This window comes from Vicia villosa, linkage group LG6 (assembly GCF_029867415.1).
Source record: "Vicia villosa cultivar HV-30 ecotype Madison, WI linkage group LG6, Vvil1.0, whole genome shotgun sequence".
In the NCBI taxonomy this organism is placed as follows: domain Eukaryota; kingdom Viridiplantae; phylum Streptophyta; class Magnoliopsida; order Fabales; family Fabaceae; genus Vicia; species Vicia villosa.
The window spans coordinates 166260976-166272653 of record NC_081185.1 but is presented as its reverse complement, the minus strand read 5'-3'; the positions used below and the strand labels follow the sequence as shown (position 1 = coordinate 166272653).

At 26.6% G+C, this 11678-nt stretch overlaps 2 long non-coding RNA genes across 2 annotated transcripts; both read left to right on the top strand.

Moving 5' to 3' along the window:
* The first annotated feature begins 4267 nt into the window (after window positions 1–4267).
* LOC131613131 (uncharacterized) lies at window positions 4268–4999 on the top strand. The gene is made up of 2 exons (XR_009287579.1): window positions 4268–4519; window positions 4624–4999. It is a non-coding gene; the product is annotated as an uncharacterized LOC131613131 (long non-coding RNA).
* A 5949-nt stretch (window positions 5000–10948) lies between these two features.
* LOC131613130 (uncharacterized) lies at window positions 10949–11675 on the top strand. The gene is made up of 2 exons (XR_009287578.1): window positions 10949–11267; window positions 11371–11675. It is a non-coding gene; the product is annotated as an uncharacterized LOC131613130 (long non-coding RNA).
* The last annotated feature ends 3 nt before the right edge of the window (window positions 11676–11678 follow it).

Here is an 11678-nt window from a genome sequence, read left to right as displayed (position 1 = left end):
ACACCAATGCACCCTCACTTACAACTTTACAAGACACTTGGTACTCCTATTTCAAATCCCACTGCATACCGCAGACTCATTGGTAGACTTTTGTATATTACTTATTCGAGGCCTGAGATTGTTTATGAAGTAAGTAACCTAAGCCAATTTATTGATGCTTTAGCTAATAAACATATGTTAGTTGGCTTTCATGTCCTATGATTCCTCAAACACAATCCTGGCCAGGGATTATTCTCCAGCTCATCTTCCAATTTATACCTCAAGGGATTCTCTGATTCTGACTAGGGAGCTTGCCTAGACACACTCAGATCCACCACTGGTATTTGTTTCTTCCTCGGGAAATCACTCATAATCTGGAAAAGTAAGAATCAAGCAGTTGTGTCTTGATCATCTTCAGAGGTTGAATATCGAGCATTGGCTCATGCTACTTGTGAAGGCATCTGGCTCCTATCTCTGCTTGATAACTTCAACATTCCACATCAATCTTCAATCATTATCTACTGTGACAACAAATTGGCAATGCATATAGCTGCCAACTCAGTTTTCCATGAAATAACCAAACACATAGAAATCGATTGTCATGTGGTGCGCGACAAGGTCTTGGCTGGAGTTGTTCATCTCATGTCTATCACATCCAAAGAGCAAGTTGCTGACATACTCACCAAATCATTATACTTGGATCCTTTCTACAACCTTTAAGCCAATATAGGAATGATTGACATACATTCTAACTTAAGGGGAGTTGTTAAAGATAATGAAAAGATTAATGTAAACTAACTATGTTTATAAGATAGATTAACTTAATTGTAACTAACTTTTAGTTAATTATCAAGTAGTTAGATGATTGTTCAAGTTAATTAGACATTGCTTGCTATAATAAGTAAGCGTCTTCACTTATATATATGGATGATGCTAAATAATAGAATTCTGCAACAATCTTCTTCTTCATTCGGTTTTTCAACATTTTCACATGCTTAATTTGATTTTTAACAAACTTAACTATCTTAATAAATTCTAAACTTTTGATCCATAATTAATTAAATTACAATTAAGTTCTATAAATGACTGAAATATAATAGAAGTTTTATGTCGATTTAAAGGGACAGTTTTTAGGGACTATGGTATGTAGTGACTCATTCTAAAGAGATAAGAAATATTTTTTCATACATTGATGAACTTTATTAACACGTTTAGTATTTATTAAGAATATTATTATTGTTGTGATTTCACTTTTCTATCATGAAAGGTTATTAAATGATCAAAGTTCGAATTAGTAAAACAAAATTAACCTTTATTATTAATAAAATGTTTTTGCTTGACCTCCTTACTAAGTATTCTAAAAGGACAACCATAATATAATGATATAATTAAAAAATATTTAGTAACTGTTTACTATGTTATTATTGATTTGTGATCTTCTCTTTTTTATCACGAAAGGATTTTGGTGGTGAAAGGCTTTTCAAATGCGGATATCGTCCTTTGGTACATAAAGTCTCGTTGGCGCTATTGTTGTGCTTTTACTCTTCAAATTGAGTTCTTAATTTCGCACACTTTTCGTGAGGCTGATTTTTGTGCTGACTTATTGACTAATATAGGGTTCAAAACCAAGACTTTCACTTGGTTTAATAGTATACACCATGAAATATTTAAGGACTTTTTACTTGACAAATAAGACATTCTTAGATTTAGACTTTGTAATTAATGGGCCTTGTAGTTGATTGTTGTCCTTGTTTCCTTTTGTAATCTTTTCTTTTTATTAATGAAGTCCCTTTTTGTTAAAAAAAAAGAAGTAAAAAAATCATGAAATAACACATTAATGTATTTAACAGACATTTAAAATTATTAAAATTTTAGGAAGTTGTTTTACAATTCTACAAGTTCTGTGTAAAAAAATCTATTAATAATAAAAATCTGTTAAAAAAATTGAACCGGTGGTCAAATAGAGACCTTCAATTTAAATTAACCAGTTAAATATATGGTTATTAAATAAATTAATAATATAGAGCTACATTAGTGTATAAATAATATATAATTATAAATTCACAATTTAATAAAATATAAAAAAAAATTGACTAAAAATAAATAATATTCATCTCATTCAAATTGATAGAATACATCATTGCAATATAAATTCATAATCATCAAAAATAAAAAGAATGAATCTGCAAACAAACTCGCAGGCATTCATGTTAATAACATAAAATGACAAATTGCATAAGCCTACAAATATAATTGTATTAAAATGTCTGAAATATTGATTCTTCAAATTTGTAGTGTTAATGACATCAAAGTCATAGTTGGATATGCACTAAATTGAAACTAATCTTTCAACCTGAAACAAATGAACATCATACAAAGAAACACACTGAAATCAAAACAAACAGAACAGACACACTAAAATGACAAAATCACAAAATATTAGGAAGATCCTAAAGTTTCACATTGGTTGGAGATAGAGCATTGTAAGAGTATATATAGAGGGACACTCCTCACCTTAACAACCAGTTTTGTAAGGATGACTTAGGTCAAACTTTAATATGGTATAAGAGCCTATCGATCGGACCATGGGCCGTCCACCGCTAATATCCACTCAACAAGCCAAAAAGAGTGTTGAGCATGAGGGGTGTATTAGAAAGATCCTAAAGTATCACATTGGTTGGAGGTAAAGCTTTGAAAGAGTATATATAGAGGGACACTCCTCACCTTACCAACTAGTTTTATAAGGATGAGTTAGGTCAAACTCTAATAAAAAATACAAAAGAAATACTAAATATATGTGAAAATTACTTATTTAACTAATAGGGAAACAAAAATTGCTTCCAAAAATACCCTCCTTCCGGAGATACACATGAGGAAGTTATTCTTACTAGCGCATGGAAAAAACTAAATTTAAAAAAAAAATTTAAATATGTATCTCTGAAAATAGGGCATAAATAGACTTGTACTATCATCGGATAGATTGAGATATTGTCTAAAATATAAATTTAAAAAATTCATTTAAAGCTTAATAAAAAAAGCTGAATGGTAGAAATGATGACACAATAAAAAGGTAAAATTAATTTCTATCTAAATCAAAATTAATTTAAATATTGTCAAACATAAAATTTGATATAATCAAGATAAAATATTTAAAATAAAATTTACACAAAAAATAAGATAAAATACAAAAAAATAAACCGATTAATATATTTAATTTAAGAATAAATCAAAATATTTTAAAAATAAATAAAGATAAAATAAGAATACAAATTTAAAAGAGGAAGAAACAAAAGACTATGATGAGTAAATGTAAAGGGAAGGTCGCTTTTTTTATTAGAGATAGAGGGCCGAAGTAAAAAAAGAAAAAACTACAAAGCAATATTATTGAATCTAAGGGCGTTTTGATCCTTCGATATGATTTTTTTTATTTGAACAGTGACAAATTATTATCAGTATTGAATTGAACGATAACAAAAGAGTTATAATTGAATGATGACTCAAGGTGAATGATGACCAATATTTTAAAAATCAAACGGGTCATCAAATCGAGGATGATACTAGGTCACTGGTTCATTAATCGAACCACTAAGTTATTGGTCGAACTGCAAGGATTAAATCAAATAACTTGTTTGAATAAATCGGTCTCTATAACAAAAAATATATTTATTAAATCGGTCAACCCAGATGACTCGGTCTCCAAACAACGACACCTACAAAATTTCAAAATAGCATAATTTTACAACTTTATTCTTTAAATTTAAATGTGTAACGTAGCATCACACACAACAAACTAATATAAATATAAATCCAAATAAATTTTGAACAAAGTTTAATTATAACCGAGCGTAAATTGTTCAATAAATTTTGAATAAAGTTTACTTATATTTTAATTTATTTTATTTTTAAAATTATCAAAATAACGTCGTTTTATGTGAAAAAAATATGTATTTAATCTGTCTATTTTTTAAAAATTGTTGGTTCATCCGTTTTTATCAGTTTTGATCGATTTTTACAAGCTCAATAGCAAATTTGACCCAACAATCAGACCAAACGATAATTTTCTTTTGGTTCTCAATTCGATCGATTCGACCGATTCAGTCTAACTTTTAAAACACTGACTATGACAACTAATATTGTTTTTAAACCGAAAAAGAAATGGACAATGTGATAATATTTGAAAGAGATAGCGTGATGGTTATGGAGCATGGTTGAGAAAGACAAATTTTATATATTAACAGTTCATTCTAGTTTTGCACTGGATTTGACTCCTCAATGCTTTTGAAAGGCATGCTAACCTTACTTCAGCCCACGTTTTCGGTTGGTTGAACCGTTCAATCTGGTTTAATTTTAAAACATTATTAAAAACTATTTAATTGATGTAAGAAAAACATAATACTTATAAATATTATAAATCATAGAGTGATAAAATCATACCCTATTAGATACATATAGAGGGTGTAAAGTATGGCAAAATTTATTAACTTTGTTTATCTTATGTTAATCTTTCAAACTTTCTTTCTTTTTACACCGATCGTCAATGGTAAGCTATTTTTGTCCTTTTTAAATTTCATTCTTTGCTTAATGCATGAAACTTTTTCTCATTTTATTAACTTTCTATTTAATTTGATTTTTTAATTACAACAGGGGTTTTTAAATGTGCTACAATTGACGATTGTTCAATACATATGTGCGGACGTGGTTTAAAACCGATGTGTTATTTTGATGTTTGTATATGTGTTGGACTAAATACTCGCATATGAGTAAAAAAAATATTATTCCAATATATTTTATGAATTGTCATATAGTTATTATGTCGACAATCAATAATTTCTTTTTCTTTTAGTTTTTTTAATTTCACATATCTTGCTTTGATTTTGTACCTTAAGGTGATATTAATAAAGTAAATTAAAGAATACAAATAGTTCCCTTCTCTCTTAACTTCAAGGTATGTTGTTAATCACCATATGCTCTATGATATCAATGTACTCCCTTTATTTTACAATAGATGTCATTTTTTCTACTTTTATTTGTCTTAAATTATTTGTCTATTTTGAATATCAATATGATATTTATTATTTCTTTCCACTTACTTATCCTTATTTATTGTATTTTAATTCATTTAAGTACTATACTACCTACTATTAATAAAGTTATTATAGTAAAAGAGACTCATTTTATCATTGAAATTAACATAATTAATTATTTTCTTAAAAAATGTGAAAATCTAAAAAAAAAAACACTTATTGTGAGACGGAGGGAGTATTATTCTCTCTCTCTGCATATTCGAACTAGAGTGGACAAAACAATTCATTTATGCAGGCCATTAACAATTCATTAAAACTTCTTTAAATATATTTAATCTAATCCAATTCATCCATAAATTAAAAAATTCATTCAATCCATCAATTAACATTATTTTAATGGATAGATATTCATCTATCCAAAAAATTAATTTAAATATTTTCAATATTTTGCATAGTTTCTTTTCTTAAAAAAAAATCGTTTTTTTTATTTTTGAAAAAAAATCGATTTTTTGATTTCTAAAACAACTTGATTTTTGTATTTCTGAACAACTTGATTCTTAGAAGAAAAAAACTCGTTTTTTCTAGTTTTTAGAAAAACTCGATTTTTTAATTTTTTCAAAAAAAAATTAATTTTTTGTATTTCCGAAAAAATTCAATTTTTTTTATATTTTTGAAAAACTCGATTTTTTGTATATCTGAAAAACTCAATTTTTCATTTTTCAGAAAAAATCGACTATTGTATTTTTGAAAAACAATTTTTCGTATTTCTGAAAAACTCGATTTTTTGTATTTTTGAAAAAACTCGATTTTTAGTATTTCTAAAAATAATTTTATGGATTTAAAGTATAAGAAATAATAATTAATTAGATCATCAAAATGTGTTGGATGGATTGAATCCTTCCATGTATATAAATAGATGAATTTAATCAAATCTATTAACTTACTTTTTATGTGATGGATGAATTTGATAGATTTTTTGATGAATATACAAAGCTCCCGGTAATATTAGCGAGGATGAATTTGATAGATTTTTTGATGAATATACAAAGCTCCCGGTAATATTAGCGAGGATGAATTAGATAGATTTTTTTATGGATAGATTTGATGAATATACAAAGTCTCCGGTAATATTAGTGAGATTTGACTTTAGCCTTTGCAAAAAAAAAATTCTATTTCCCTTTTATAATGTTAAGATTCCATCAATAAGGCCCCCGAGCGCACTATTTTATTAAAGATTCCTTAATATGTCTAACTAGGACATCCACGTGACATTTTTAAATTATTTTTTTTATTTTTTTAAATCCATGTGGATTATTTTTATTAATATTTTATTTTTTCCAATTATTTTTTAAAATCCACATAAAATATTTATATTTATATTTAATTTATTTAATTATTTATCTATTTGTTTTTTAATTATTTAAAAAAAACGGACTAAAATGCTTTCATCTAAAAGTTTTGTTGAAGCCAAGATTCAAACCTGGCAGTAGTAATATATTCAAAATTCTGTAACTAATTTGAAAAAAATGTACTATTATGTATTAACTACATATTACTATTGTCAAAAAAAAAAAACTACATATTACTAAATATATTAATTTTAATTAATATATTTTTATAAATATTTTTTAGTAATATTTAGTAATACATTTTGTATTACAAATTAAATGCCTAGTAATACTAATTAAATAATTAATAATACATTTAGATCATTCTTAACTCAAAAATAATAAATATATTTATGAATAAATATTTAATTGGTAATAATTATTATTTATTTAATAAAAAAATAAAAAATAAAAGTTAATTCCATTTTTTCATCTAATAACATTCAAAATATAATTAAAAATATATATTATTTGAATAAAAATTACATTCACTAAAATCACATTTATAAATTATTCAAACACATTTAATAAAATTCATATGTATATACACTATATTTTTACGTATAAAAATCATACATTTAATTAATTTTTACATATGTTTGGATGATATTAAAAAATCACTTTTAAATCACACATATAAATAATTTGTATTTTTTAATTTAAATTTTTACTTAATGTATATTTGAATTTAAATATACATTATTATATATATTTAAATTCATATTCATTAATGGGTATATATATATATATATATATATATATATATATATATATATATATATATATATATATATATATATATATATATATATATATATATATATATATATATATATATATATATATATATATATTGTAATAAATATTTAGTATGTGTTAATATTACTAAGAATTATCTATGAAATATAATAAGCATTTAGCAACAATTTAGAAATATAAGTATGTAGTATTTATTATGTGTTAATATTACTGAGAATTATTTATGAAATATAATAAGTATTTAGTATTTATTTTGTGTTAATATATTAACCAATCTAAAATAATATAACATAAATGAGTATAGCCTAGTTGTATGGACGTTGCGCCTGTAGCTTCAGGGTACCAGGTTTGAGACCTGTCTTGCTCAAAATTTTTAAATGAACACATTTTGGTTTATTTATTAGAATAATTGAAAAATAAATAAATAAATAAATAAATAAAAAGTGGATTTAAAATTTTTTAAAATAATTTTAAAATGCCATGTAAGCAGTCAAAGGGAATCTTTGGTGCAATATGACAAATGAGGACTTTGGTATGAGAAGTGAGAACTTTTAATAATAATCATACTATTTAAAATTAATACTCATTTCACCAAAAAAAAAAAAATTTAATGCTCAGATTTATATTTATGTGATATGTATTTAAACCAGAATCTATTTATTAATTATTGTCTCTTAAAATTTAAGTGAAATCTGAGACATTGATTTTAAATCGTATAGTTATTATTAAAAGTTATCAATTCTTATAATAATCAAAGTTCTCATTTGATACGTCTTCATATAGGTGTGATCTATATGATATTGTGTTTCAATCTAACGGTTAATTTAAAAAAATATATTTATTTGAAATAAAGTTACGAACGAGTGTAATTTTTTGGATGTAAAATAGTAAAAAATATTGGTTCCAATTAAATCTTTGTTGAAATTTGTGACAAATTTCTCTCGTCACAATGCTTTTGTTATAGTTTATTTGCGAAGAAATATTACTTTTTATCCTTCATTCTATATCGATTTGGGACAAAGTGATTATTGATTTATATACAATTCTTAGCTTTTTTTTCTCTCATTATTGTGACAAAGAAGTGCATTTTCCCCTAATATGGCAACAAATTTCATATATTTGATTCAATTTAATCACAAATGAAAGGCACGTAACAAATTTCCCATGAAAAACATGAACAAATTTATGCTTCTTACATTTATAAACAAGAGTTTTTTAATTTAAAATGTATTAAAAGTAAATAATAGCCCACAAGAGAGTACAAGTGGTATTTTGGGCAAGTAAAGTTTTTAATATGAAAATTACAATTGATGAATAAAAAACAAAAGAAAAACAATAACAACCGTAAGATGTTTACTTACTGTTGCAGTGGCCAAGGGATGGGAACTTCACCTAATGAATGTAAGCAATGCATTCCTACACGGAGAAGTCATTATATGGTCTTAGGAAGGCCTCGCGCAATTGATACTCAAAAGTGTCCCAAGCATTAGTGAGGTATGGTTTCCAGGAATGTGAAGCTGACCATAGCCTGTTTACATACTCGTGTGAGTATGTTTTCATAGTTGTGCTTATTTATGTTGGTGATCTTATTGTGACTGGGAACGATGCAAAATCATGTATAAAATCTAAACATTATCTCAGTGAGTGTTTTCACATGAAAGACTTGGGAGGGATGAATTACTTCCTCGGTCTAGAACAGGTTTGTGGTTCCTCCAGATTATTCGTGCGTCAAAAAATTATACCTTGGACATCCTAAACAAATAAGGGATGCTAGCTTGCAAACCTGCACCTTTGCCACTTGCACCAAATCATAAATTAGAATTGGATTTGAGTCTTTTATATGAGGATCCTTCACAATACCGTAGATTGGTGGGGACATTGGGACGCAACAATGCTTATCTTGAGATACTTAAAGTCTGCACCAGGGAAGGGCATTATCATTCCCAAAAACAATGATCTCAAGCTGGTTGCATATTGTGATTCAGATTATGCATCATGTCCACTAACCAGGAGGTCAATATCGGGCTACCTAATGAAGTTAGGGCAACTCCAATATCATGGAACACCAAGAAACAGACTATCGTATCGAGATCCTCCAATGAGGCAGAGTATAGAGCAATGGCGCATGCCACAAGTTAAATCATATGGCTGCAAAGATTGCTCGCGCATTTGCAAGTGGAATTTGATTCTCCTATAATTCTACATTGCGACAATCAAGCTGTTATGAATTTAGCTTCCAACCCGGTCTTTCACGAAAGAACAAATCATAGGATTTTCATTTTGTTAGAGAATTCCTCAGCAAAGGAATTATATCAATTGTCCACATACCAACTAGATTTCAGCAAGCAGACATCTTCACAAAATCTTTAGGGACTAAGTAGTTCCAGGAATTATCTATCAAGTTGGGATCTCACAATCCTCAATTTCCAACTTGAGGGGGAGTAATGAAGCTGAATATTCTGTTGAATATTAGTTGATATATTCGATCCTAAATCACCCTTCCCGAAAAGATAATAAAATATGGGAATATCTTACCCAACTCTTTGGAGTTCTTGGGCACCATGTACGCTTCCAAAAATATCCTCCTGCTTTCGGAGATACACATCAAGAAGCATCTTTTTTACTGAAATAGCGTATTTCCAGAGATACACCTCCGAAAAAAATTAAATTTTGGCCAAAAGATACTTTCTGATGTGGATCTCTAGAAGCAGAAGACATAAATGAAAACACGCTATCAAAGGGTGGATAGAGAAATTGTCTAAAGTATTAGTTTAAAATATTCATTTAAAGCTTAATACAAAAAAAAATGGTATAAATCATGACACAATAAGATGGTAAAATTAGTTTCTACCTAAATAAAAATAATTATAACATAAAATTTAATATAATCAAAATAAAATACTTAAAATAATATTTACACAGCTCATACTATCTTATAAATAAAATAAAATACAAAAAATAAACCAAACAATATATTTAATTTAAGAATAAATCAAAATATATTTTTTTTAAATTAAAAATAAAATTAAAGGGGAATTCACATTTGAACAATGACAAATTACAATCAATATTGAATTGAATGATAACAAAAGAGTTACAATTGAACGATGATTCAAGGTGAATGATGAGTAATATTTTAAAAATCAAACGGGTCATCAAATTGAGGAAGATATTGGGTTATTGATTTATTGGTCGAACCACTAAATTATTGATTCATTAACAAAATTATATATTTAAAATCGGTCAAACCAGATAATTCGGTCTCCAAACAACAACACCTACAAAATTTCAAAATAACATAATTTTATATCTTTATTCTTTAAATTTAAATTTGTAACGTAGTCATCACACATAACAAACTAGTATAAATACAAATCTAAATAAATTTTGAAGAAGGTTTATTTGCAAACAAGGATAAACAGTTCAATAAATTTTGAACAAAGTTTACTAATATTTTAATTTAATTTTTAAAAAAATTATTGAAATAACATCGTTTTGTCTGAAGAAAAAAATATGTATTTAATCCGTCTGTTTTTAAAAACCGTCAGTTCACTGGTTTTTGTCAATTTTGATCGATTTCTACAAGTTCAATAGCATATTTGACCTAACATCAAACCAAACGGTAATTTTTTTTTCCGATTCTCGATTCAATCGGTTCGACCGACCGATTCGGTCTAACTTTTAAAACACTGACGAAGACAACTAATATTGTTTTTAAATTAAAAAAGAAATGGACAATGTGATAATATTTGAAGGAGATAGCGTGATGGATATGAAGCATGGTTTGAGAAAGACAAATTTTATATAAACGGTTCATTCTAGTTTTGCACTGGATTTGACTCCTCAATGCTTTTGAAAGGCATGCTAACATGAATTCAGCCCACGTTTTCGGTTGGTTGAACCGTTCAATCCGGTTTAATTTTAAAACATTATTATAAACTATTTAATTGATGTAAGAAGAACATAATACTTATAAGTATTATAAATCATATAGTGATAAAATCATAGCCTATTCGATATATTTAGAGGGTGTAAAATATGGCAAAATTTATTAACTTTGTTTATCTTATGTTAATCTTTCACTCTTTCTTTCTTTTTACACCGATCGTCAACTATGGTAAGCTATTTTTGTCCTTTTTTAATTTCATTCTTTGCTTAATGCATGAAACTTTTTCTCATTTTATTAACATTCTTTTTATTTGATTTTTTAATTACAACAGGGGTTTCTAAATGTGCTACAAATGATGAGTGTTCAATACATATGTGCGAACCTGGTTTAAAACCGATGTGTTATATTAATATTTGTATATGTGTTGGACTAAATGTTCGTATATGAGTACAAAAAATATTATTCCAATATATTCTATGAATTATCATATAGTTATTATGTCGGCAATTAATAATTTCTTTTTCTTTTAGTTTTTTTAATTTCACATATCTTGCTTTGATTTTGTACCTTAAGGTGATATTAATAAAGTGAATTAAAGAATAAAAATATATTACAAATAGTCTCATTTTCTCTCAACAC